The sequence below is a fragment of the Gorilla gorilla genome, chromosome 14, assembly GCF_029281585.2.
Source record: "Gorilla gorilla gorilla isolate KB3781 chromosome 14, NHGRI_mGorGor1-v2.1_pri, whole genome shotgun sequence".
Classification (NCBI taxonomy): domain Eukaryota; kingdom Metazoa; phylum Chordata; class Mammalia; order Primates; family Hominidae; genus Gorilla; species Gorilla gorilla.
The window spans coordinates 70745688-70771634 of record NC_073238.2 but is presented as its reverse complement, the minus strand read 5'-3'; the positions used below and the strand labels follow the sequence as shown (position 1 = coordinate 70771634).

General features: G+C 35.4%; 1 long non-coding RNA gene across 2 annotated transcripts in view; it reads left to right on the top strand.

Annotated features, from left to right (window-relative positions):
* Nucleotides 1-25947, top strand: part of LOC134757061 (uncharacterized) — a 450478-nt gene that overhangs the window by 388970 nt on the left and 35561 nt on the right. For both annotated transcript variants that reach the window (XR_010130671.1, XR_010130672.1), the window contains exon 3: nt 17509-17565. This is a non-coding gene — a long non-coding RNA (uncharacterized lncRNA). The remainder of the gene's footprint in view (nt 1-17508; nt 17566-25947) is intronic.

Genomic DNA, 25947 nt, shown 5'->3' with positions numbered 1-25947 from the left:
ACAAAATAATTAGAGTCTTGTGTCAGCTTGTAGATACAAGTTAAGTTGCAAAGGATGGCTTGTCAAGCATTACTGCTTTCTGTCACATTCAGAGGAGATTGATATTTCAGCAATAGCATTCAGAAAATATATGACATGTGCTCAAATACTGGTTGTATAGATAGTTCTAAACAATGGAAAAAAAGGAACTATATTTCAAGTTAAAATGAATACAGATTAAATTAGGATGGTGAAATTTTCTAATCACATTTCCAGTTATTGTAAAGAAAAAAAGTTACTTTTTCCCCAACACTATCAAAAGATTCATACAGAGTTGACGGTTTATCAGTCAGAATAGAATAGGGTACACTGCAGTAACACATACACAAAGGTTCAAAAGCCTTGTTGTATAAAAAATAGTAACAACAAAGTTTACTTCTCAACAACTTAAAGTCTGTTGTGAACTTGGAAAATGTTCAGGGCAACAGCTTTCTCAACAGTGAGTCAGCGATGCAGGCTGGTGGTGGCTCCACATACTGTAACTAAATTGACTATAATAAACGACTTCCCAGTTGAAGGAGCAGGGAAAGAAAGGTGGAAAAAATCAAGTCCCAACAATTAAATGTTTGCTTTCGGAAATGACACAACTTCTACACACTTTTCATTGTCTGTAGTCAGTGAAATGATGACACTTAATGTTAAGTGGCCAGGGAAGCAAACTGAAGAGAAAAGAACAGGGAGTATCGATGCTCAACTTTAATGTCTACAGTTGATATATAGATACATGAAAATTGTAAAATCAACCTGAATCAGTCTCGGTTTTAAGTGAGAAATTCCATTTCTTACTATAAATTCCTTACTCTAGCTCCATGAGAAAGTGAGAAATACTGAAAGGACTGTGTATCATACTCAAGAAATAAAATCTTCTCATCTGATGATAGTGAATAGTCTTTCTCTATGATGAGCTGAAAGAAAGGTTACTTGGGTCTAACACATCATCACAAGCTTTATTTCTAATTAGCTGTCTATATTTGACAAAAATTATCCCTAGATGAGATTCAATTCTTTTATCACATGCCAAGATTGATAAAATGTGTATCTCAGTGCAAATTAAGGGTTCACAATTTCCCTCAAGCTCTCAAGTATGCTAATTCTTGCATGTTCATATTATTATGGTACCTATTTGGTTATAACAGGTTTAACAATTCTAGAAGAGGAATTCCTTTGATCAAATATAAACTGATCTTTCTGAATATATCACACACAGTGTTTGACTCTCTGTGTTAGTATTTATATCTAATAACTGTTCTGATATTAGGCAGCTTTATATTTCATATTCTTGTGAGTAGACGTAGCATTTAGTCATTATCCAGTGACTGCCCTATTTAACAAAACAACTATTAATAAAATGGTTTTTGGAACATGAAGAATCTGCCAAGGTTTCCCAAATTGGTATCTTATAAGAAAGAGTTGAACAAATATTTTGGAGACTTATTCACTTTCCAGTACTTAAAAGGTATTATGATATATTTATATTTGGTGACAATTAGGCATTAAATATCAATTAAAATTTCCCTTTTAACATTCCCAGGGGTCAACAATGATCTTGTGTTTTTCTCTTAAAAGGATAATGAAGAAAGTAAAATAAGTGCTGATAGAAATCTGGGAGAAAAGCCACCTTTAAAAAACTCAACAAACAAGATGCATTCATTTAAGAAAAACTAGCAGAAGAAATTCACGAGGCTAATTTGTCCTGAGTAGTATGTGAGTCAGTTAAACAGCCAGGAAATTCAATGGCTGAATGCTTCACTGGCTCTGCCACCCAGTGGGCAGGGCAGAGCGCATAACTCAGACTATCACCTGCTGGCTGATAATGCTATACCTGCACATGTATCTTATACTTTCCCACTGATAAGTGATTAACCCCCTGTACTAGGTTCATTCAGCAGGACTCAAGTGGTCAAACTAATTAAATTGGTGGTGCCCAACATTATCCACCACATGAATTCCAGCTGCACTTCTCCTGAAGAGGGGCAGACATTGCCACCTGACTTCAGGGCCAAAAGGATGCCTGCTGAACTTCATAAGGAGAGAACAAATGTTTCCTATAGTTCAAAGCTTTCTCTAAAGCTACTTATACTAATCATTTCAGAATATTGTGTATTAAAATGATTGTAAAACTGTAACATGAAATCAGTTATTGTCTCTAGCCTTTTTAATAACTCTTACATAAAGCTTATCCACCCAAGCTGATAGCTACTAGGTAGTCATTTTATAGTAAACATCATAAGCCTAGGCATTTTTAAAAAATAATTAATTTAATTATTCTTTGATTCACCCTTTTATTCATTACATTCATGTATGGAAAATTGACAAGTAAAATATGACAATTGGACAAATAGGAAAATTCCATAGCATTAAAGAAACGAGTTGGGTTATGGTAATTTATTTATCTATTTATTTATTTATTCTGAGACAGAATCTCGCTCTGTCACTCAGGCTGTAGTATAGTGGCACGATCTCAGCTCACCTCAGCCTCGACCTCCCAGGCCCAAGCAGTCCTTCCACATCAGCTTCTCAAGCAGCTGGGACCACAGGCGCGTACCACCATGCCTGGCTAATTTTTCTAACATTTTTGTAGAAATGGGATCTTCTTATGTTGCCCAGCCTGGTCTTGAACCTCTAGGCTCAAGCTGCCCTCCTGCATCAGCCTCCCAAAGTGCTGGAATTACAGGCATGAGCCACCACACCCAGCCAGTAAGAGAAAAAAACAAAACAAACAAACAAACAAAAAAACTAAGAAAAAACGAAGAGAAAAAACAGGATGCAGTCTCAAATGTTAGTAAGTAGCTCTTAAAAATCCAAACAAAAATTTCAACACTGGCTAGTGATTTGGTTTAGCACTTATGAATGGGACAACCAAATGTGCAAAACCTTTTAGATACAGTTGTTTACTTGCTTCCCAGTATCTATTACTTTCTACTTCTCATCAAGCAATTTTGCTTGGAACAGCAAAGTGTCCAGTTAAAGTAATACATTCCTGAATTAGTAATCTATTGCTGCATAACAAATAACCACACAGTTAGCGGATGAAAGCAACACCATGTACTATCTCCCTATTTCTGTAAGTTAGAAACCTGGGCAAAGGACAGCTATGTTCTCTACTCCAAATGTCATAATGCTAAAATCTAAAAGTTGGCTAGGCTGCATTCTCATCTGAAGCTGGGTGTTCTCTTTCAAGCTCATTTAAATTATCTGCAAAACTCAGTTTTCTGTGGTTATAGGACTGAGCTTCTCCGTCTATTGCTGGCTCCTGGTTGGATGTCATGCTCAGCTCCCAGACATCACCCTTAAGTCCTCTCTCACCACAGCAGTTTACTTCTTCACAGCCAGCAGGAAAACGCTTCTTCAGTCAGCTACATAAGAAAGCAATCAAGGTCGAGCCCGGTGGCTCATGCCTGTAATCCTAGCACTTTGGGAGGCTGAGGTGGGTGGAACACCTGAGATCAGGAGTTCAAGACCAGCCTGGCCAACATGGTGAAACACCGTCTCTACTAAAAATACAAAAATTAGCCAGGTGTGGTGGCACATGCCTATAATCCCAGCTACTTGGGAGGCTGAGGCCGGAGAATCGCTTGAACCCAGAAGATGGAAGTTGCAGTGAGTCAAGATCGTGCCACTACACTCCAGGCTGGGTGACAGAGCAAGACTCCACCTCAAAAAAAAAAAAAAAACTATCAGGAGAATAATTTTCCCAGATCGTGCCCACACAGTGGGGAGGAGTTGATAGATGGCTTGGCTTGTGCACCAGAAGGTGCAGAAGGTGGGGCTCTTAGGAGCCATTTTAAAACTTGGCCCACCACAATCCTATCTACTCTTGCAATTAATGGTGACCATGTTACACAGTTTGGGCCAAAGAGTTATTTGCAAAAGTGCATAAAGCAGGGTATACTTTGATGAATAAAAACACCAAATTATTTGACTAAGAGGACTTTGTCCCTCTTTCTTTCTTTGTGAATAAAAATTAAACAGAAGGGCTGGAGAAGCAGCAGATATGTAGTAATGTAGAAGACAGAAGTAGACACAAATGAAAGCATAAGAATTAAAGAAGGCTAGGTTGCCTACATCTTCAATGAACCACTTGATTAGTCCCATACTGCTTTACTCAGGACTTATTTTTATGACAGAAATAAATACCCTCACTTGTTTAAATCACTTTAGTTGGGCTTCAGCAACATAATCTTTCAGACTATCTAAGACCTTTGGCAAATATAGTCTTTTTTTTCTTTTTTGTTTTGAGATGGAGTCTCACTCTGTCACCTAGGCTGGAGTGCAGTGGTGCGATCTCGGCTCACTGCAACCTCCACCTCCCAGGTTCTAGAGATTCTCCTGCCTCAGCCTCCCAAGTAGCTAAGATTACAGGTGCCTGCCACAATGCCCAGCTAATTTTTGTATTTGTAGTAGAGACTGTGTTTCACCATTTTGGCCAGGCTGATCTCGAACTCCTGACCTCAAGTGATCCACTCACTTTGGCCTCCCAAAGTGCTGGGATTACAGGCGTGAGCCACCATGCCCAGCCCAAATATACTCTTAATTGGAAAAAAAGAGTTATATTCAAAAACTTAAAGACGTGATTTTTAAAAACTGAAATAAATTATTTGATTTTGAATTCATGTTTCTTTGGAGGTTATTTTCTGGGATTCTATTTGAATTTGTATATCACTCATCCATTATGCTTATTTGCATATGAACTTGCATCCCCTGTTTACCTTTCCAGTATAGAATTTCTGCTTTGTCTCTCTGTCCTAGCCTTCTATTTCTCCAGTAAGCCAAAAAAATTCCACTAGTTCCTGTTCTCTTGGATGTTTCCCTGATACATCATCTATTCTTGCCCATCAGAAAGCAAAATCCTCTTCTTCATTCTGATGCCATATTATTTCCAGACAAAAGCCCAGCTGAGAATAAATTTACATTCAGGAACAATGTTATCACTGTTCACACAATTTGAACCTCTTTTTTACCTGGAACAGTACTGCTCTTTCTTGTTTGTTAGACTGGATCATTTATGATTACATGATTGAATGGTTGTATAGTAATTAGCTTCACCCTAACTGACCTCTGTCATCTTGAGTCCCACCAACAAAACAAGGACTACACTTTCCCTCAAACTCATTCACTCATTTTCCGCATGTTTCTTTTATAACTGACCTGTTTTACTTAATTCCAAGCAATAATCCTCTTTTTGGAGACCCAAATATATTATCCCAATTCAAAATATAGTCCTAGGTTTAAAATCTTCATTTGTCAGATTTCTTAGCCAAACCATATAATTTGATTTATTTTTTGCCAATTTTTTTTTACTCAAAAGAGAATTTAACTTAAAAACAATGTATCGGCTGATCTGAGAAATTATCTATTATGTAGTTTTTCAGTTAGTAATAGAAAAAAGCAGAAAGAGTGGATCTCTTGTATATGGATGCAAAATACGTGAGGGCTGCACATATGGATGAATTTGAAGGCTTTTCTGAAGTGTGACACAAGACAAATTAGCCACATGTGCTCTTGCTGGGTATTTACAAAATTTCAATAAAAAGGAGTTGACTTTTAGTATTGCTGATAAAATTAACGGATTATTATACAAAATTTAAACTTGTTTATTTTCCTTTTAAATAAATCAGTTCTTTGATCCACATATTCAGGTGATGAGGTCTCCTTGTAATTCTTCAGGCTGATCAGATTTACTTAGACATGAATGGGTAGCACTTACTTAACTTGTGAAAACATTATAATTTTATTAGAGATGATAACAATGTTCAGTTTTCAGAAACATGCACACATATTTAGTGTCTAAATGATTTGTGAGGTTTAAAAAAAAACGTAGTGGATCCTATAGCTTATATTTGTTTAAGTTAGTGAGATTTACATAATGATGTCACCATTCATAAAATTTTCCAGAGAGGTTGCCTGTAGCTTTTTTTACTTGAGATGTCATGTGGATTTATTTAGAGACAAGAAGCAGTAAGGGGTCAAGATATTTTAAGTCTACATCAAGAAAAAGACACAACACATTTTACTTTTTAAGAATTTAGGCTTTTGACATTGTAATTCTTCTATAAAAGTGTTGGAATAATGTGTATTTATTCATTCAGAAATGAGTTCAAACTTGTGTACTTATTCTTTCAAGCAACATAGAGTCAACACATACTATAAGCCAAATATTATCAGGCACTGGTATAGATGACTGAATAAAGATCTTTGTCTTCAATAACAACTAATACTTATTCAACACTATGTACTGGAAACTATTTTACATATGTTATATGTATTACTTCAAATGATTATCTCAACAACCTTATAGGATGAGATTAGTGTTTATGTTAGGTTATTTATTTATTTATTGACATGGAGTTTCGCTTTTATTGCCCAGGCTGGAGTGCGATGCCACTATCTCGGCTCACCGCAACTTCTTCCTCCCGGGTTTAAGCGATTCTCCTGCCTCAGCCTCCTGAGTAGCTGGGATTACGGGCATGTGCCACCACACTTGGCTAATTTTGCATTTTTAGTAGAAGCAGGGTTTCTCTATATTGGTCAGTCTGGTCTTGAACTCCTGACCTCAGGTCATCTGCCCACCTTCGCCTTCCAAAGTGCTGGGATTAGAGGCGTGAGAAACCACATCCCGCTTATGTTAGGTTACTTTATTTTAAACATTTTACAAACGAGAAAACCAAAACACAGAAAGGAAATTTTCCTAGTAATAAGTATTTTCTCAGTAATAAAAAATGAAGTGGGAATTCACAATAAGGCAATATGACTTTGGTATCCAGAATCTCAAAAATTCCGATGTACTTCCTTTGAGGGACTTCGGACTTGTCTCTCTAAAAGTATCAACCCCATAATAGCTAATTTATGTCCTATATATATTTCATAAACATCAGAGAGGAGATATAAATAGGTATGTGTTGCAATAATATGCAAATATTTGTGTATCTTTACTATCAAATAGTAGTTCTTTAATAATTTATTTTTAGAAGAATTTTAGATTTTCAGAAAAATTGAGAATATAGTACAGAGAGCTCACATCTATCCTTTCACACAGGGGTACCTGTTACTGACACCCCACATGAGTATGGAAATTTTGTTGACACTTGATGAATAAATATTAATACATTATTATTAATAAAAGTCTATACTTCATGAAGTTTTTCTTAGTTTTTTTTTTTCCCCCTAACTTTTGGAAGTTTTTACCCAACATATTTTTCTGTGGCAGCATCCCATCTAACACATCACATTACACTTACCCATCATGTTTCATTAGGCTCCTCAGTTACTCAGACTTTCCTTAGATGACATTGACAGCTTTGAGAAGTATTGGTCAGATTTGTTAAGAATGTCCTTCGATTGGAATTTGTGTAATGTTTTTTTTTCTTTGTTGATGTGTCTGTTCAGATAGATTATACATTTTTTTTTAATTGGATCATTTTGAGTGCTAAGTTTTAAGTGTTCTTTGTATATATTGTATACAAGTTCTTTATCACATATGTCTTTTGAAAATATTTGCTCTCCGTCTGTAACTTCTCATTCCACTATTTTAACAGCATCTTTCACAGATTAAAAGTTTTTAAATTCTAAGAAATTCTAACTTATCTTGTTTTTTATTTATTTTTGTCACAGATTCAGTTTTGGTATTATATCTAAAGACTCATAGCCAATCAAAGTTCATGAAAATTTCCTTCTGTGTTTCCTGATAGAAGTTTATAATTTTGCATTCTACATCTAGATCTATGATCCATTTTAATTATAATGAAGTGTATAAGATCGGTGTCTAGATTTATTTTTTTGCCCATGGACGTCAAATTGTCCTCACATCATTAATTGAAAAAGGTACCCTTTATCTTTGATTTGTCATTGCCTCTTTGTCAAGGTCAGTTGCTTATCTTTTTTGTGAGTCTATTTCTGGGCTATCTGTGCTTTTCTGTTTTTCTTTCTTATTTTAACGTTTTTAAAGTTTCAACTTTTATTTCAAATTCAGAGAGTACAGGTGCAGGTTTATTATATGGTCAGATGGTGTAATGCTGAGGTTTGGGGTACAATTGATCCCATCACAAAGGTCTTGAGATTATAGTATTTAATAGGTAATGTTACAACCCTTGCCCCACTTTCCCCCTCCACACTCTAGTAGTTCAGTGTCTCCTATTGTTATCTTTATAGCCATGAATACCCAATGTTTAGCTCCCCCACTTATGAGTAAGAACATGTGGTATTTAGTTTTCTGTTCCTGCATTAATTTGTTTAAGATAATAGCCTCCAGCTATATTCACTTTACTGCAAAAGATGTGAAGTTTTTCTCTTTTCTGAGTGTGCAGTATTCCATGGTCTATTTGTATCACATTTTCTTTACTTAATGTATAATCAATGGGCAATGAGGGTGATTTCATAAGGCTATGATGAATATACAAGTACATGTGTCTTTTTAATAGAATGTTTTTTGAATATATACCCAGTAACAGGATTACTGAGTCCAATGGGAGTTCTGTTTTAAGTTATTTGAGAAATCTTCTGTTTCCACAGTGGCTGAACTAATTAACATTCCCCAAAACGGTGAATAAGTGTTCTATTTTCTCTGCAACCTTGTCAACATATATTGTATTTAACTTTTTAATCATAGTCACTGACTGGTACAAAATATCTCCTGTGGCTTTGATTAGCATTTTGCTGATGGTTAGTGATGTGGTACATTTTTTCATATGTTTGTTGGCTGTGTGTATGTCTCCTTTTGATGTGTCTGTTCACGTATTTTGCCCAAATTTTAAAGGAGTTATTAGTTTTTGGCTTCTTCAATGGTTGAACTTTCTTATAGATTCTAGACATTAAACCTTTGTCAGAAGTAGTTTGCAAATATGTTCTCTCATTCTGTAGGTTGTTTGTTGATAGTTTCTTTTTGCTGTGAAGAAGCTTTTAGTTTAATTAGGTTCCATTTGTGAAATCTTTGTTTTTGTTGCAATTATTTTTGAGGTAATTTATAGTCCTAAAACCTTTCCCAAGGCTGAACATACAGAATTGTGTTTTCTAGGTCTTCTAGGATTCTTATATTTTAAAATCTTAAATTTAATGTTTAATCCATCTTGAGTTAATTTTTGTATATGATGAGAAGTGGACTTTCAGTTTCATTGTCCTGAAAATGGCTAGCCAGCTGTCCCAGAACCACTTATTGAATAGGGAGTCCTTTTTCCTATACTTAATTTCATCGTCTTTATTGAAGATTAAGTTACTGTATGCATGCAGCTTTATATCTGTGTTCTCTTTTGATATGGTTAGGCTTTGTGTACCCTCTAAATCTCATTTTAAATTGTAATCCCAATAATCCCCATAATTCCCACGTGTCAAGGGAGAGGCCAGGAGGAAGTAATTGAATCATAGGGATGGTTATTCTCATGCTGTTTTTATGATAGTTGGTGAGTTCTCATGAGACCTAAAGGTCTTATAAGGGGCTCTTCCCACTTCAAACATGTATTAGGCCATTTTTATGACATGCCAGAAACTGGGCAATTTACAAAAGAATGAGGTTTAATGGACTTACAGTTCCACATGGCTGGGGAATCCTCCCAATCATGGTGGAAGGCAAAGAGGAGAGAATCATGTCTTACATGAATGACAGCAGGCAAAAAGAGAGAGAGCTTGTTTGGAGAAACTCCCATTTTTAAAACCATCAGATCTCATGAGACTTATTCATTTGCACAAGAACAGCACAGGAAGGACCAACCCACATGATTTATTTATTTCCCACTGGGTCCCTCCCACAGCACATAAGAATTTAAGATGAGATTTGGGTGGGGACAGAGCCAAACCATATTAAGGTGACACTTCTCCTTCCTGCCACTTTGTGAATAAGGTGCCTTGTTTCCCCTTTGTTTTCTGCAATATTTTTAAGTCTCCTGAGGCCTCTCCAGTCATGGTGAACTGTGAGTCATTTAAACCTCTTTCCTTTATAAAATACCCAATATCAGGCCATTCTTTATAACAGTATGAAAAGGGACTAATACAATAAATTAGTGTCACAGAGAGTGCGGCACTGCTATAAAGATACTGGAACATGTGCAAGTGACTTTGGAACTGGGTAACAGGCAGAGGTAGGAACAGCTTGGAGGGCTCAGAAGAAAACAGAAAGATATGGAAAAGTTTGGAACTTTCTAGAGACTTGTTGAATGGCTTCGACCAAAATACTGATAGTGATATGGACAATGAAGTCCAGGCTGAAGTGGTCTCAGATGGAGACAAGGAACTTGTTGTAAACTGGAGCAAAGGGATTCTTGTTATGCTTTAGCAAAGAGACTGGAAGCATTTTTCCCTGACCTAGAGATCTGCAGAACTTTGAACTTGAGAAAGATAATTTAGGGTATCTGGCAGAAGAGATTTCTAAGCAGCAAAGCATTCAGAATGTGACTTTGGTTCTCTCAAAAGCATTCAGTTTTATGCATTCAAAAAAAGATGATTTGGAATTCAAATTTATTAAAAGGGAAACAGCATAGAAATTTTGAAATTTCGCAGACTGACAGTTTGATACAAAAGAGAACCCTATTTTCTGAGAAGAAATTCAAGCAGGCTGCAAAAATTTGCATAAGTAATGAGGAGCCAAATGTTAATCACAAAGACAATGGGGAAAATATCTCCAGGACATGTCAGAGGTCTTCATGGCAGCCCCTCCCATCACAAGCCCAGAGGCCTAGTAGAATAAAATGGTTTCACGGGCAGCGCTCAGGGCCTTGCTCCTTTGTGTGGTCTCAGGACTTGGTGCCCTGTGTCCCAGCAGTGGCTAAAAGCAGCCAACATACAACTCAGGCTGTTGCATCAGAGGAAGGAAGCCCCAAGCTTTGGTGGCTTACACATTGCATTGAGCGTGCAGGTGCACAGAAGTCAAGAATTTGAGATTTGGGAACCTCCACCTAGATTTTGGAGAATGTATGGAAACAACTGGATGTCCAGAATGAAGTCAGCTGCAGGGATTGAGCCCTCCTGGAGAACCTCTGCTAGAGTAGTGAGGAAGGGAAATGTGGGGTAGCAGCTTCCGCAAAGAATTCTTGCTGGCCATTGCCTAGTGGAGCTGTAAAAAGAGGGCCAAAATCTTCCAGACCCCAGAATGGTAGACCCACTGGCAGCTGGCTCTGTGCACCTGGAAAAGTTGCAGACACTCAATGCCAGCCTGTGAAAGCCAGTGGGAGGCAGAATGCACCCTGCAAAGCCACAAGGAAAGAGCTGCCAAAGGCCATAGAAGCCCACTTCTTGCATCATTGTGACCTGGATGTGAGACATGAAGTCAAAGTAGATTATTTTGAAGTTTCAAGATTTGACTGCCCCACTGGACTTTGGACTTGCCTGGGGCCTGTAGGATGTAACTAACTTGCTTTTGATTTTACAGGCTCATAGGTGGAAGAGACTTGTCTTATCTCAGATGAGAGTTTGAACTTGGACTTTCAGTTAATGCTGAAATGAGCTAAGACTTTAGGAGACTATTGGAAAGGCGTGATTGTGTTTTGAAATGTGAGGAGATGAGATTTGGGAGTGGCAAGGGGCAGAATGATATGGTTAGGCTTTGAGTCCCTACCCAAATCTCATCTTAAATTGTAATCCCCAAATGTCAAGGGAGAGACCAGGTGGAGGTAATTGAATCATGGGGGCAGTTTCCCCCATGCTGTTCTCATGATAGTGAGTGAGTTCTCATGAGATTTGATGGTTTTATAAGGGGCTCTTCCTCCTTGGGTCTGCAATTCTCCTGATAGTGAGTGATTTCTCATGAGATTTGATGGTTTTATAAGGGGCTCTTCCTCCTTGGGTCTGCATTTCTCCTTCCTGCTGCCTTGCAAAGAAGGCACCTTGCTTCTCCTTTACCTTTGCCATGATTGTAAGATTCCTGAAGTCTCCCCAGTGATGCTGAACTGTGAGTCAATTAAACCTCTTTCCTTTATAAATTACCCAATCTTGGGCAGTTCTTTATAGCAGTATGAAAACGAACAAACACATCTTTTATGTTCCATTGGTCTCTGTGTCTGTTTTTCTAACAGTACCATGAGGTTTTGGTTACTGTAACCTGATAGTATAAAGTTGAGTAATATGATGCCTCTGGCTTTATTTATTTTGCTTAGGATTGCTTTGGTTATTGAGGATCTTTTTGGTTCTGTATAATTTTTAGAATAGGTTTTATGGTAATTCTGTGAAAATGTATTTGGCAGTTTGATAGAAATAGCATTGAATCTACAGATTGCTTTGGGAAGTATGGACATTTTAACAATATTGATTATTCCTGTCCATGAATATAGAATGCCTTTTAAATCACTTATGTCGTCTATGTTTTCTTTTAGCAGTGTTTAGCAGTTCTCCTTGTAGAGATCTTTTACCTCCTTGGTAAGATGTATTCCTGGGATTTGTGTGTGTGTGTGTGTGTGTGTGTGTCTATTGCAAATGGACTTATTTTCTTGATTTTACTCTCATCTTAAACATGATTGGTGCATATAAATGCTACTAATTTTCATAAATTGATTTTTTATTCTGAAACTTTACTAAAGTCATTGATCAATTCCTGAAGCCTGTTGGCAGAGTCTTTAGTGTTTTCCAGGTATAAAATCACATTGTTAGCGAAGAGAGATGGTTTGACTTCTTCTTTTCCTATGTGGCTGCCTTTTACTTCTTTCTCTTTCCTGATTGCTCTGGCTAGGACTTCCAGTACCATGCTGAATAGGAGTGGTGTGAAGGTTGTCTTTAGTTTTTCCATCTCTCTCAGGAATGTAATAATTCATAGATTAGGTTTATTTACATAATTCCATATTTCTCACTTTGTTCATTTTTAAAAATTATTATTTTTTCTTTATTTTTGTCTGAGTTAGTTTGAAAGACTTGTCTTCAAGCTCTGAAATTCTTTCTTCTGCTTGATGAAATGTATTGATAAAATACTCAATTGTATTATGAAATTTCTTAACTGAGGTTTTCAATTCCAGAATCTCTATAGATTTTTTTTAAAATAATGATTAACTCTTTCTTCATTTCCTGAATTACTTCAGAAGTTTATTGGTGTTTACATTGAACCTTGTTTGGGATCTTCTTGGCCTTCCTTGCAATCCATCCTTTAAATTATTTATCTGTCATTTCTGAGTTTCCATTTTGGCTAGGTGTCTTTGCTGGAAAGCTAATGTAATTCTTCAGTAGTGTCACTACATTTATATTTTTCAGGTGCCAGAATTTTTGTGCTGGTCCCTTCTCATCTGGAGATGCTGACACTTCTACTATTTGTAATTATTTTTTTATGTGAATCGGACTTTTTTCATTTTCTTTCTTTCTCTATGATATTATTGTTTCCCCTTTCCTCTTTCCTCCCTCCCTAGCAGATACAATTCTAGAGAATGTTGGAGAGGGTCTTTTGGCTTTGTTTCTATAGCCCTATACACTCTGTCAGCAGATTTTATATTGGACTGTGTGGTTTTACCTACAAGCTGGTAGATAATGATTATGGGTAAGAGTCAGCTAAGGCCAGCACAGCTAAGTGTTCACTTACTCCTTATTTACTGGGAGAAGCTCTCTATTGTCTCAGGCAATGGGCTGACCCATATGTCACACAGGTGTCTAAGCTTTCTGCTCAGCCTCAGAGTGTGGTGGGTGCAATATGGGAAAATCTGGACTGGGTAGCCCTGCCTACAGGTCCCCCGATGGCAGGCACAGGTAGAGAGCAGAGGGAGAACCCAGTGAGCATCCACCAAACACCCAAAGGTGTGACTAGGTATGGAGCTGGGAAACCTCCTTGGCCCCAAGATTTCTGCATGGAGATGGGGAGGCAGCCTAAACTCCTAAACCAGTAGAAGGGATGCCCCAGATGCCTAGAGATATGACTAGGCATGAAATGGATAGGGCCCCCTTTCACCAGGATCCATGCACAGGAAAGGTGGGGTGACTCAGGCTGTTGATTCAGGCATGGGGGTGCTTTGAATGTTGAGAGTTCTGCCAGGGCATGAAGGACCGAGAGTCCTGCCTTTCTACGATCTAGGTAAGCAGACTCTGCCACCCAGCAAAACACATACAGACTGGTTCCAGCTCACCATGCTGGCCTTGGCTACAAGTCATCCCATAGAAGCCATGTTGTAGTAGCTTTCCTCCTACCACAGTCTTGTGATGGGGGACAGCACAATTCCAGTGCCTATTGTTGAGGCATTTTCCACATTTCTGGCTTTGGTGTTCCCTACTTTGCTCTAAAGCAAGTGCTCCAATTTCAGACATGAGAATAAAATGCCTTTGTATTTATGCTGCCAGGTAACCAAATAACAACTTGCCTTATATGTGCCTGAGTTAAAAATGGTGTCCTTCTCTTTGTCCTGGGTCGGGGAAAATTTCTGCAGCTTTTCCCATTATTTCCCCTCTCAGTGTCTCCAAGCCATTTCCCAAGTTAGCTGAAGGGCTTAGAAGAAACAAAGCGCTCTTCCTAGAGCACCCCTAGTGGAAAAGTGAGTAACAGAGGGGGACTGTCTGCCTTTCTCACATACTGGGGCTTCACTCACTTTTATCAGACAGATCACACCATGTGGGCTGTTTGCCCACATTCTCCTATCAGGGATTTGGAGTATCCATGGTTTTGGTGGATTCCTGTTTTCCTTCTTGAAATGCATATGGACTTAAATCTTTAAATATATCTTGCTATTTCCAAGCAGCTAAGGCACACTAAAAGCCTCTAATCTGCCATCTCGGGAGGAAAAAAAACTATTCTTTAGTTTTATGTGTCTTTTCTTTTATTAATAAAACATTCTCATGAATACTATAGCTTTATAGAAAGTTTTGAACTTGGGGATGTCAGGCCTCTAACTTTGTTCTTCTCTGTCATTGTGTAGGCTATTCTAGGTTTTTTGCCTTTCCACACAAACTTTAGAAACATTTTTTCAATATTAATAAAATGCTTACTTGAATTTTGACTTGTGTTGATATAGGAAGAGTATACATCCTAAATATATTGAATTTTTTATCCATGTCACAAAATACGCCTCCATTTATGTAAATATTTAGTTTCTTGTACCAAAGTTTAGTAGTTTTCCATATTTAGATCTTGTGCATATTTGGTTAGAATTACATCTAAGTATTTCCCTTTTATGGTGCCATCATGAATAGTGCTATATTTTTTATTTCAAATTCCAATGGTTCATTGCTGGTGCATGGAAAATCAATGGGCTATTGTGTACTACCCTGTGTTCTACAACTTTGCTGTAATTGCTGATTGCTTCCAGCAGACTTTTATTCATTCTTTGCTATTGTTTACATGTCTTTGGGAGGGAGGTTTTGTCAATTTTGAGAGATTTTCTACACAGGTGCTCATGTCATCTATGGAAAGGACAGTTGTATTTCTTTCTTTCCTACTCACACACTATTTGTTTCCCTATATTGTCTTATTGCACTGTCTAGGAATTTCAGTACACTATTGAATAGTGGTTAGTGAGAGGGACATCTGGTTTTCGTTTCTGATCTTAGGATAGAGTCTAGTTTCACACCATTAAGTATGATGTTACCTGTAAGTTTCTTGTATATTTTTATCAACTTCTCTATTATTAGATTTCTGAAAGCTGTTCCCATTTTGGATTTTGTTAAATGCTTTTCCTCCACTTGATGTAATAATATAGCTTTTTTGTGTTTACTCTTTGATCAGTTGGATTACATAAATTGATTTTCAAATGTCAATTCAGCCTTGCATACCTAGAAGGAATCTCAATGGCCATGGTGTGTAATTGTTTTGAAACACTTTTGATTCAGTTAGCTAATACATTCTTGAAGATTTTTGCACTTGTGTTCATTAGAAACATTGGTCTATAGTTTCCTTTCAATGTCTTTTTCTGTTTTTCATATTAAGGTATTGCTGGCTTTATAGGATTAGTGAAGAAGTGTTTCCTCTGCTTATATTTTCTGGAATAGTTTGGAGAGAGTTTCTATTTTCTTTTTAATAGTTTTATAGAATTCACTGGTGAAATTATCTGGGCTTGGTGATTTATTTTTGTTAGGTTTTTAATCGTTGTTTCAGTGTAATTAACGTGATAGGCCTAGTAAGATTGGTAGTACTCGTGTGTTAGTTTTGGCAATATATTTCCTTTAATGTATCTCTCAATTTCATAAAAATTATCAAATTTGAGCCAGGCATGGTGTTTCATGCCTGATATCCTAGAACTTAGGGAAGCAGAAGTGTGAGGATAGTTTGAGCCCAGGTGTTTGAGACCAGCCTAGGCAACATAGCAAGACTCTGTTCTCCCAAAAAAGAAAAAATAATAATCTTTCTATTTGTAGGTATAGAGTTGTTCAGTGTATTTCTTTATTATCTTATTAATATTCATGGGGATTAGTAATGGTGACCCCTGTTTTAATTTTTTTATTGGTAATTTGTTGGTTCTCTTATCTTTTACTTTTCTTTTTTAATCTGGCTGGTGATATGTCAGGTTTATTGATCTTTCTAAAGAAACAGGTTTTAGTTTCATTGATGTTCTCTAGTGTTTTCCAGGTTTTAATTTCATTTATAGTAGCTGTACATTTTATTATAACTCTCTTCTCCCTACTTTTGGCTTAAATTTTATTTATTTCGCTAGTGCTTTAACACTCCAATTTAGATTATTGATTTCATATTCTCCTACTTTTATAATATATAAATATATATATAGTTTAATTATTTAGCTGCATCAAACAAATTTTCATAAAATATATTTTTAGTTTTAATCCATTATAATTCATCTTATGTTTTGACTATGTGTTATATAGAACTATGTTATTTCATCATCAAATATTTTGTGATTGTGCATCTACCAATTTGTTATTTACTCCTAGTTTAATTCCACTGTAGCCAACCATACTTCATATATTTTCTATGACTGTAGATTTGGTAAGGTATATTTTATGACCCAGAGGAGATTCTCAGTGAATGTTTCATGTGAGCATGAGAAGAATGTGTATTTTTTTATTGTTGGATGGAGTAAGCGATAGTACTATTCAGGTTAATTACATACTTACTGAGTTTTGCCTGTTTGATCTTCATTTACTAAAAAAAAAGTGTTTAACCTTTCAGCTATAATAATGGACTTTTCTGTTTCACTTTGCATTTCTGTTTTTTGCCTCATGTGTTTTGATGATCTAATGTTAATGCATACATATTAACGATTGTTATGTCATCTTAGAGAATTAATTCCCTTATCATTAGGTAATGCTTCTCTTGACACTAATAATTTCCTTGTTGTCATGTATGATTTATCTGAAATTTAGATAGCTACTCCAACATTTTTTAATTTAAAAAAACTATTGTTACTTTGCCATATCTTTCTTCACTCTTTTGGTTTAAATTTGTGTCTTTACAATAGCATATAGTTGTGTCTTTTATTTTTTAAAATCACTGTGGCTGTCTTTTATTAGTGAATTCAGACTATGTATAACTATGATAATTATTAGTATGTTTGAATTAACATAGGCCATGCTTATAACTTTTTTTCTATTAATTACACTTTTCTTTGTTTCGCTTCTCCCTTTCCCCTGTAGGTGGAATAGGAAGACGAAGGCTGGAGTTGGATAATGATCCTTCTATTATGAGCTTTGGTAAGGTCATTTTCTGGAGAGTAGGCTTTTGTTATAAATAGTTCACTGTATTGTTTCAAAATGATTACATTTTTCCCTCCCCTTGCTGAAGAAATGAAGCATTTTTTTTTTTGGCTCTTCATGAGAACATGATGTGGTTCCTGGAGGGGAAACACATGAGAGTGCATGAAACCTACCTCAGTCTATGATCTTAGGAAACTCTTTCTTACCTAGCTAATTAGACTCTACCATTGGTCAAACTTACCATTTTAGTATTTCCACAAATTTACAAACATAACAAGTTCTGCTCCAGGTAAGCTGACCTCAGCAGTGTTTTTCTGTACTTGTCTCTTTCTCCAGTATTTGGAGTTGCAGTTCTCCCTGTGACCTCAGTTTTCAGTTTGCTTAGTTTGTTTGTTTTTCTTATTATTTATTTACTGTTATTATTATTATTATTTTTTATGGAAAACATGGCATAAATAACTGTTTTGGAAAGTAGTTCACTAATAATACTTTGGGGACTAAAGCTGCTGTTGTGGTAAATTTTTCTTAAATTCTCAATTTTTGAACCAGTCCTGAGTGTCCAGTTAAACATATGTATTTTAAATTATTTTATTTTAATTAGATACTTTTAATAAAAAAATAGAATGCAGACTATTTACTAAAATAAAGAGTGGTACAGGTTACTTTAGGGATGCATATGCACTGTGATCCAGGAAACTCCAATTAACAATATAGCCTTGGTGATATAAGATGCAGTGTTGTAAGAACAGGTTAAAAAAAAAAAGCAGTTAAGATAGCGTATCTAGAGAATGACATAAAATAGGGACGCAGAATATCTACTGAGTGATTCATGATTTATGTAGCCTGAACACAATCAGTATTCTTCTTCCTGCTCTGAAACTGGATTTCTCTTTGTTCAACCTGATTTTGAAAGAGTGAAAATGGCATTTTAGAATTTATTTCAATGCTGAAATACATTGAAATGTAATATATTACATGCAATACATTGAAATGTAATGTAGGTATTTATGAAACTACAGTCATGACAAAATCTCTAAATAATTATGTTTAGATGTATATTTCCAGCCAAACATACACTTAAAAAAAAACCCTAAAACGATCACCTCTTTAAAGATTAAGAAGATTATGGTATTTTTAATTTAACATAATTTGATATAAAAAGCTTCTTAAGAGGAGAAATTGTGTCTTATCATTTGTCATTATTAAGCAACATGAGATAAAAATATAATTATTTAATATACATAAATAAAGATTCTTAGCCAATGCATATATTCTCTTGATGCTATGTGGTTTCTTAGATCTACCATTTGCCCACAGAGGCAGGACTAATTCCTAAATGGACTAAGATACATATTGTCTTTACTTGCTTGAGTCTGTTTGGCATTTCAATTTATTATAATAGGGAAAAAGTGAAATTTTCTTTCATAATTTTTAGTGTCTTTACCTTTTGGTGCATATGGTCTAGCTTTTATAAATTTGGCCTATTTTTATAATTAGAATTTTGGTAAACATTGTATGAAATGTTCCTTAAGAAATCCAAGTGTTGGTTTATAAAAATGACTAGAATATGAGTTTAAAGTGGCTCTTTTTCCTTCTTCATATGGGATAGTCATAATTTGTATTAGTAAAACTCAATTGCACGTTTTCTTCAAAAATGAGGCAATTCTTCTAATTCAAATGAACATACACGTTTAAATACAGTAGCTGCTCTTGAGAATGTGTGTCAGTGAGCTCAGTAATTCACCATTGGTGAAAAGTGATCTGTACTTAAAAAAAAAAAAAAAATGAGCATCCAAATTCACAGAGCCTATCAAGAAATTCAGAAAGCCTATCAACAAGAATAATGCACATACCTTTCCAACACTGTATGAAGTGAGAGGACATGAGACAAGGTCATTCTTAAGCAACAAATTCTGAAGACAGAGCAAAGTGTTATGCATATCAAGCAGGTTGTGAGGTCAAGGTGCAGAAAATATCACAACATAAGTAATGCCTGCGAATGACACCCTGAAAACAACTTTTAAAAGCAGCCCTGACAGCTAGAGCATCTGCAGAAATTACCTCCACATTAAACATTACTTGGTGCTCCAGAACGGGCCTCTTGTTAAGGAATATATTTGACAGGTATACAAAATAAATGTAAATTGTTAAAAAAGGCTATTTTTGTCTGTTTATTTTAAAATATAACTGCATTTTTCCTTTTTTTATTTTAAAAAGCAGTAAAATATTTACATTACAGATAATCTGACAATACATTTCTAAATTCATAATTTTCGAACTATCAAACTATTTTATTGAGAAATGTAGGAGGGTGAATACTAAAAATAAGCTGTGCCTTTATTTGGAGTTCCATTAACAATTTAATGTTTAAGAGAACCAAGAAGACAGAGATCAAAGGTAAAGTGGAGAGGTGAACTTAAAGTTAAATATACAAAAATAAATATGAAGAAAAAGAAAGAAGCTTTATAGAGAGGACTAAAAGTTCTGTGATGGAATATTTCTAAATTTTGAAATTTTTGACTTCAAGAGAGATAACAGTCTATACAAACAGAATTATTTCCCTAAGGTTTGGGGAATGGTCATGTGACAGTAAACCTCCTGTTGGGCAATGGGTTCTTTCATTTTCTTTGACTCTTCCTGTTACCATACTTGCTTCTCCTTTTCCAGCCATTGCATTTTCCTAAGTTCCCCTCATAAGCCTGTCATTTTATTGCATCATTTCCTTAGATTTATCTCAATTTCTCAATGTCTTTCTCTTTACTCTGAATGCCTTTATCTCTCCAACTTGTATTACTCTGGTATACACATTATTCAATAGAGGTTTCTTAGCTATCATCATATAAAATAAAAAAATTAAAACATATCAATCATTCATTGTGAATCAAGGGACAAGATGAATGTATTATCTGCTTTACCATATATTGTTTTTAAAACAGCTTTTTCATAACAATAAGTTGAATATCATTATTTTCATTTTAATGATGAGTGAAGCTAGGATCAGGAAGATAATTGACGTGTTTGAATGTCAGTAACAACAAAGCTTGAGAGTTTCAACTGATAAAAGGTAGATTCTGGGCTCATTCTATAAGGTCTGCAGTCTAGATCTTTCAGTGGAACTGATATTTCTCACGCAGCACTTCCTAGCTTAGATTAGTTACTTTCTCTAGCCTCACAAGTGTCTTTTCTAACATTTTAAAGAATGTTACATCACTATTCCCACACAGAAAATATTTAGAGAGCCCAAGGGAAACTTTAAAAGCCTTGGCAATGATTTTGAGGTATAGAATGTCTTAATTCCTATAAACATGTCTCCCAAGCAAAAACAACAATGATGATATTTAAAATATTTTAGTGACATTGCTACTGCAAATAATAGGTCACAGTACACAGTATTATTCCAGAAAAGTAAAGTAGGTGAGCGCAACAAATTTTAAAAAGAAAATAACATCACTTTCTAGTTTTAACTTTGTTGTCCAGAATCAGGACGTGTGGACTGGAAACTCAAGTGGGAAGAATTGCCCATGACCATTCCCAAAACTTTAAGGAAATAATTCTGTCCATATAGACTGTCATCTCTCTTAAAGTCAAAAAGGCTCTTATTTTCTTTCAAAATTTAGAAATACTCTATCACAGCACTTTTAGTCCACTGGTCCTCCCTAAAGCTTCTTTCTTTTTCTTCATATTTATTTTTGTGTGTTTAACTTTAAGTTCACCTCTCCATATTACCTTTCATCTCTGTCTTCTTGGTTCTCTATAATCTCATGACGATTCTGCATCATCTATTACTCTATCTTTCACTCCACATGAAGTCACAAATCACCTATATAACCAAGCTGGTCATGATTACTTGTATTCATCTTTGATAAACATTCTCATTTTGCTTGATGCAGCAAAAGCATTTCAGGAACAGATATTCTTTAGAGACTGTGGTATTTGGTATTTGAAGACGATATGTTATTTGTGTTGATTTTTCATGCATCCATGTACTAAGAAAGTCCTGTGCCCATAAAGGAAAATATGTCTATTATTTTTGTTTGCAAATTGATGAATTCATCCATCACACTATGTCTTAAGTAATATTGTGATTTTCTCAAGCTTTCAGTAATATGCTGAGCTTATCCAATACCTACAAGTGATGCCTGGTTGTCTTTCACTGCAGTCATGTTTAGTTTCTAGCATGCAGCTGCACCAGAAGGTGGCAAAACATCTAGAGATTTAAACATGGTTTGGTATCTGGAAGAGGGCATGGTACATGTTTATATATGCATTTAAATTTATTTCTCTGTAGAAACAGATGAAAATATTTATTTTTGGTGAATTAAATATGAAAATAAAATTGCCTGTTTGATAATAAAAGCATCTTATTATCTTCTAGATCATACTATATTGAAATATTATGTATACTTAATATCACAGGTGTTGTGTTATTGGGACTATGCTGAGAATTTTATACCCATTTTGGGGATACAACATAACTGAGATTGAATCAAATCAGCCATAGAATAGTACGTGTGACCCTATCTTTAAATTAATTAAGTGATTACATCTCCATTACCCATTTCAGAAGCATTGGGGGGCAACATCAAATAGTCATTAGCAAACACCATGAAAACGTACTTACCTAGATTGGTGATCAGCGATCTCTAGTGTGTGTGTTTGTGTGTGTGTGTGTGTGTGTGTGATGTATTAGAACTGGAGATGTGGCTATTCTAAAGTAAGGTCAAACTTCTGTTAATTTATTCATTAGTTTAGTTATTTGTTGACATGAAAAATGTACGTATTAAGTATCTTAGTGCCAGACATTTTGTGAAGCATAAGAATACAGTAGTGAATGAGAAAGAAATGACATTTCTCAGCATGATTCTCTCAGTTCAGCAGATGACTTCCCAGAAAGAGAATTATACTACTGACTGGTAAAGCTTTGTTTATTAAGCTCATTTTTTAAAATAAATAAAATAGAGAAATAAGAGGATATGTGGTCAGAAGAATGTATTTCTCTGCAGTATGTTTTCCTTAACTCTGACGGTACCAACAAAAAGAAGTGTTGCAATAGTTTTACCAAGATTAAAGATTGCTGATTGGGCCATATTTTCTATAGGATAAGCATAGAAGGATGTAGATAAATTATAATTTATATAGGGCCTTGGGTAGTCAAATGCCCTTTCTGCTCCAAAAGATTCTCTGCTAACTTCTATGTTTTATTTACATTTCTTTTTTTCCATATGGTCTTTAAGGTCTTTGAGAGTAAGGGCTATTGCATGTCCAGTGTGGGTGCAATACTATCAGTATTGTGTAACAAATGAATAATCACTGTCCAAAAAGACAGGGCAGATTGTGAGCACAGAGGAAGGATTTGCATCTGAGGTAAGCTAAAATAAGTCAAACCCTTAACAATCATGTTGATCCAAAGAGCTTGAGACAAATAGGAATGCAGAACCAACCTACAATAAGTGAGAGTAAAGCAAAGGGAGTGTGGCAGACTGAGCCTAGAAAAAGCAGCATCTGAAATATAGCCACAGCACCATTTTTTTTTTTTTCATGAGCTTGCAATCTCAACTGCAGGCAGGGATAAAACTCATGTATAACAAGCCAACTTGGACAGATGTTCAGAAGACACCATTGATTAAAGGGTACTTGTTTAGCTGAAAAGTTAATTCACTTTGATAGATGAGTACTTCACTGCAAATGAAAATTCCATCTTGCTTTATATTAACACTTTCCATAGATAATTTGAAACTAACTAAATTTGATCTTATTATTTTTTCTGAGATATTTTAAGCAATTCATAAAGCAATTTTAATTTTAAATGCTATTTTCCTTGAAAAGGAAAAATAAAATTAATGAGCACACATTTTCTGTATTTTAGAAAAGTGAAATAATTCTGATTTATCACTCTAAATTGTATGTTCTAGTTCTTCAGGAAATACATCCAATACAAACACAAACATATGCAAATACTGACCAGTCAATGACTTATTGCAGTTCCCAAAAATGATATAATGCTCAGGATATCTAGCAATTTCTTTACCTTTTTACTAAATATATGAATTCTCTTGTGCAAATGTAAGATGGGATTTGGACCATAGTTTTACCATAAGTTAGAATCTGGAACATAATTATCAATCTTAAAGATAAATTTTAGATTGCATTTTTTTATTTTATCATTGTAAAAAGTAGTTATTAGTGCCAGAAGATAGAAGCTGTAATGGATGAATAGCTTTTTATAAATCAGATAAAAATGCAGTAAAATATAATAAAATATATAACTATGTAATCTGAGTCATGAAGTTGTATAATATTAAACCCAAAATTAATATTCAGATAATTTATCTAATTTTGGGGAGTATATAAATATAATATTGTGGTGCTAAAGTTGAATTTTTAATTGTTGTCAACTAATTTTTTAATAAAACGATAATAGGTATTTCAACAACAAATTTACCAGTTAAGATAGATACTTTGTCATGCAAATAATAGAATTCTTAAGAATTCAGAAACAACCTAAGTAGTTTTTTCCATTTACATACAAAATATCACAAATTGCAGGTTTCTTTCTTTCATTTTCCCTTCTTTTACTTTTTTAAATATGATATCCAGAAGAAGAGCTAGGGCACTGCCCATTGAAATCAAAGGTGCTGGATGCTTTACTACATCATTCAGATCTCTATTCTGCATTAGGGACTTGTCCCCCCAAATGCTGGAAGTTCTGCTAGCAGATGGATCTCATCTATCAGTCCTCTCTAGTTATTTCCTACACAGAAGACAGCTGCTTTGCCCGATTCACGTCTCCTTCACAGGGTGGCCCTACCACAAATTACTGATCAAGGCAAGGGTAAAAAGGCCTACCCTTCTCCCCAACTCTGAACAGCCTAGAGGGATCATCTAGCTCTAGTGGCTACAGTGGAATGAACTAAGGCCTTTGATAGAACTGCCTTGTAGCCAGAGCCCTCCTTTTGCCCAGCCTTGTTTCTTTCCCCTCATTTTCACAAGTTTTGATCACTAGGCAGCACCTTAATAAATGATGTACACTCTGATCTCACTCTTGGGGTTGTCTTCCCAGAGAACTTAAGCTGTGATATCAGAAATTCCTTACAAATAAAATATATTTTATTATATAAAACCCATGATCCCAACAAGTTCCTCTTCATCAAAGTTTGTACATTCCCTACAATTCCTACATAACCTACACATCTTCAACCCCTCAAACACTTTCATGGAATCCATTGTAACTCATGAACTATTGGCAGCAAATTTCTTTTTATATCTGCAACATAGGCATAGATGCTAGGCATCTGCTTTTTAGGGTTGCCTTTTAGGTGATAAATTAACTCCTAAGAGTCTGGAGCAGAGATTCCACTGAGCTAGAATGTTGGATAGTGGGGTTTTATAAAAATGGTATGTCTCAGATACCTAGCTAGATTTGCCTAATAGCAAGCACATGTGTGGTATTGTAAATTATGGTGTATCGTTATGAAGCTTTACAAAAAATAATTTGGCTCTGAACAGCACTCAGAATGCTTATATTTATTATATAATGTTTGTTATTGCACAGCCATGTGCATGCACAGTAAGAAAAAGATTTACTAAGGCTACAGAAGCTTTCATTGTATCTTGTCATCATTCCTCTCTTTTATGTTGCTTACAGTTCATGGCACAACATTATACAAACTGTCCTGAATATGTGCTTAATATCCAGTCCCCTCTATCATTTCTCACACAACCCTGGTTAAATCCTACTCTCTCTGAAACTGCACCAAAGCAGTTAAGTGAGATTGTAGAAAACAGTAAAAGCATGCTGACTGGAACTCAAATTTGTGTCTTCTAATAAAGTCTTGTGTGGGGGACAATGATATCTCATTTCCTTAGATTATTCTTGTTCTATATGAGATTTTACACTTCCTCCATCTTCAAGCCCCCGGCATTCTGCCACATTTTAACTTTCTGATAATATCCATATGCTTTCACCCCCACATCTACAAACAAATTTCTTACCCACATACCCCACCCTCTGCCCACCTGTCAACTGAGTCCTGTTTCCTGTCACGTACTAACATTCAGGTCCAAAAGTTATATTTTCTCTCACCTGAGATATCAAGTCCTTCCTCTCATAGAATCATTCATCATAAAATGTTCTGTAATGTCACACCATGTTGTAAAATTCTCTTGATTCTATGTACCTCTCTAGCCTCATCTCTCTGCTCCCCATAGAAAACAAGACAATTAAAAGTTTGTTATAATTGTTCCCTTCACTTCTATTTCCAAAATTCCATCTTGAAACCAAAGTTCAACCATTTCTTCCTTTGTGTTTTACCAGGCCTCTAGAGCAGCACGTGTTCTTGCCGTAATCTATAATGAAATGATACATTGCAGAGAGACAAA